This window comes from Symphalangus syndactylus, chromosome 2 (genome assembly GCF_028878055.3).
Source record: "Symphalangus syndactylus isolate Jambi chromosome 2, NHGRI_mSymSyn1-v2.1_pri, whole genome shotgun sequence".
NCBI lineage: Eukaryota > Metazoa > Chordata > Mammalia > Primates > Hylobatidae > Symphalangus > Symphalangus syndactylus.
Window position 1 is genome coordinate 29,188,257 of NC_072424.2, and position 3,530 is coordinate 29,191,786.

Genomic DNA, 3,530 nt, shown 5'->3' on the forward strand with positions numbered 1-3,530 from the left:
ATGGATTTGCGCCCCTGTAGTCCTAGCTACTTGGGAGGCTGAGGTAAGAGGATGGCTTGAGCCCAAAAGTTAGGGGCTGCAATGAGCTATGATCACACGACTGCACTCCAGCCTGGGCAATAAAGTGACACCCTGTCTCTTAAGAAACAAAAAGGGACAAGTACATTTAAAAAAAGAATTTCTAAGAAGATTAAATAATCAATGGTATAGAAATAATATCCAAATATATACTTCAATAATTTTTTTCCAGAAATGAAATACTTTGATCTTAAAGTCATAGTATGTCCCAAGAAAAACTGATGGGGTATAATTAACACTGAAATCACATTCTAAAAAAAATTACTGACATTCAAAGATTAAAATTCTATTTGCAATTAGGCAAAGGATCAAATCTCTTATGAGGAAAAAGAAAATTAGTCTGCTTCAGACTCCACACCCAGAGTTAATGCTACAAGAAATAGCAATGCCGAAAGTCCTCAAGGAAAAAAAAAAGAGTCAAGTATCTTATTCCTGGACTCTGTCATCCAATTTATAAACAAAGCAGACATCTCTAAGTACACAAGAACTCCAGGAATGGAATTCCAGTGAGTCTAGAATGCAACTTTCTGTTATAGAAGATTCTAAAGGGCAAACTTCAACTGATGAAGAGATGAATAAGGAAAGTATGGCAAAACTTCGTTTTATTAGGAGAGGAGTGACTGCAATAAAGGTAGGGGTTATATTAACAGAATAGAATATAAATAATCTATAATCCCTGAAAAAGTGGAAAGAACAGAGTAAAGTTGGGATGAGAAGAAGAAAGATAGGGGTAGTATAGAAACCTGTATAGCTTAAAATTAAAAGCTTCTAAAGCTGGCAAATCAAGTAATAGAGCTGTAAACATGCTTAAATGTTTAAAGGTAATCAGTACAAAAACCTTATAATCCACTAACATGAGGTGGTAGATGAGGCAGAGCAGTGGAGAGGAAATGGAAACCAACAACAATTTCGTTATTGCCAAGAGTAGGGAGTTTTAGACTGGTATCTGCTAAAAACCAGAAGAGTAAATGGAAAGATATAATTAGTCCAGAAATATACTTGCAAATGTGAAAACTTAGAGGTATGCAATAATTTTTTGTAAAGGCAAAAGATTAGAAGTAGTTGAAATATTCAGCAATTGGAACTGCACAACTATGTAATGAAGTCATTGGAAAGACAGAAAGCTCTCTGTGTACTTGCATGGAATAATCTCTAATGTGGCTATTAAATAACAGGAGCAAGGCAAAGAATATTGTGTATGGAATGCTACCAATTGGATAAGAAAAACAACACATACGCATTTAATAATGGACCAAAATGTTGTCATGCAGCATATACATATATATATATATATATATATATATGTATATATATGGACATATGTATATATATGGACATCAGGGACAATATTCTGTCATACAGTGTATACATGTTGTCCATGATGGACCACATATGTGACAGTGGTTCCATAATATTATAATGGAGCTGCCCAATACAGATGTACCCTATTTTGGTCTTTTATACCATATTGTTACTGTAACTTTTCTATGTTTAGATATATTTAAATACACAAATACTGTTGTGTTTCAATTGTCTATAGTATTCAGCACACTAACATGCTGTACTGGTTTGTAGCCTGGGAGCAATAGGCTATGCCATATAGCCTAGGTGTGTACTAGATTATACGATCAGGTTTGTGTAAGTACGCTCTATGATTGCACAATAACAAAATCACATAAAGATGCATTTCTCAGAATGTATTTCTGTCATTAAATGATGCATGGCTGTATATGTAATATAAAATATATCTGGAAAGATTAACAAAAATGTGTTTATAACTTAGATGTTTATGAAGAAGGACACTGTAAGCACAGGTCAGGAATAAGATGAAAATTCTTTACTGAATGCCTTTTCATACATTTTAAATTCTGCACCATTTGCACATGTATTATTGTTATTATTTTGAGATGGAGTTTCGCTCTTGTCGCCTAGGCTGGAGTGCAGTGGCACCATCTCAGCTCACTGCAACCTCTGCCTCCTGGATTCAAGCGATTCTCCTGCCTCAGCCTCCCAAGTAGCTGGAATTACAGGCGCCCACCACCATACCCAGGTAATTTTTTTATATTTTTAGTAGAGACAGGGTTTCACTATGTTGGCCAGGCTGGTCACGAACTCCTGACCTCATGGTCTGCCCGCCTTGGCCTTTCAAAATGCTGGGTTTACAGATGTCAGCCACCATGGCCGGCCTAATTTTTAAAATAATAAATTTTAAAATTTTCTTTTAGTGAGATGAAATTCACATAACAAAAAATTAATTATTTTAAAGTGCACAATTCAGTGACACATAGTATATTGTATATTCATAGTGTTGTGCAATCATTTTCTCTATCTCTTTCTAAAACATTTTTGTCACCCTCTAAGAACACCCTCTATCTATCAAGCAGTCACTTCCAATTAATAATTTGTTTTTAAAGAAAAATAAACCCTCCTGATGGCTTGTAAATACATCCGTAGACTTCACTTTCCTTTGCATCCGTGCAGCCTTAATTCCAGCCTCATTCCTGCTTCTTATTTTGAGTCACAGTGGTCTCATTTCTGTGATTCTTGAATTTGCCAAATTCTTTTTCTCTCTTCAGAATATTTGCACAAGCTACTCTCTCTGCCTGTAACACAGTGCTCCCTACTTTTCACCTATCAAATTCCTAGTCCATTTTGAAATTTCCATAGATACCCTGGTTTGCCATCCAGACTAAGAAGTTCTCTCTTAGTTACTGAGGTCATGCAGCTTTTTAATAGTATATTTTGGATTTTGACCTAGAAAAGCTAATGCTAAAGCCTGCCTTTCTAGTAACTTAGCTCTGCTGGTCATTCCCTGGCTCATCTAATGATACTCAATTCACACATGATAATAAACAAATAATTTTTCATAAACACAAGCCTCAGTCCTCAAATACATGCATTCGAGGACTGGGACATGTGATATGCTTTAGAAAGTTGCATAAAATAAGGCATCTCCTGGAACAAATGATTTTTAGCATAAACTTCATGTGGGTAAATAGAAACCAATCAGCCAGTCCCACAGTGACACTAGAGGCAGATCAAAAAAAAAAAAAAAAAAAGATAGTACTAAATATAGTGCCTTGTCCTGAGCTCAAAATCATTATTTGCCTCTAGTGAATTACCTGAAATTGAAGACTCAGATCTTGAAACAGCCACAAAGAGTTTTTAATGCATGCTGCATATCTTAGGGCATGAAAAAGCAAACCACCACAAATTGCACAAAAGAGATCAAACTTGTATTGTCTCATGGCCAGTTCCTTTGGGATTAAGGTCTTGAACACACCTTTTGGGTTTTAGACATCTGAATTGCATCTCAGGTCTCTATAAAACCTTTAATAGGGAAGAAAGGATGGTTTTGTCGACATGTGAGCCATTCTCTTCATTGGGCATATGATCTCCTACATAAGTGATGCCATGATTTTACACCTTTTTGAAAAGTGGATATTACAGCT

At 35.6% G+C, this 3,530-nt stretch overlaps 1 long non-coding RNA gene across 1 annotated transcript; it reads left to right on the forward strand.

Moving 5' to 3' along the window:
- Nucleotides 1-642: 642 nt before the first annotated feature.
- On the forward strand, nt 643-2,114 carry LOC134735793 (uncharacterized). Its single transcript, XR_010119281.1, has 2 exons — nt 643-709; nt 2,011-2,114. It is a non-coding gene; the product is annotated as an uncharacterized lncRNA (long non-coding RNA).
- The last annotated feature ends 1,416 nt before the right edge of the window (nt 2,115-3,530 follow it).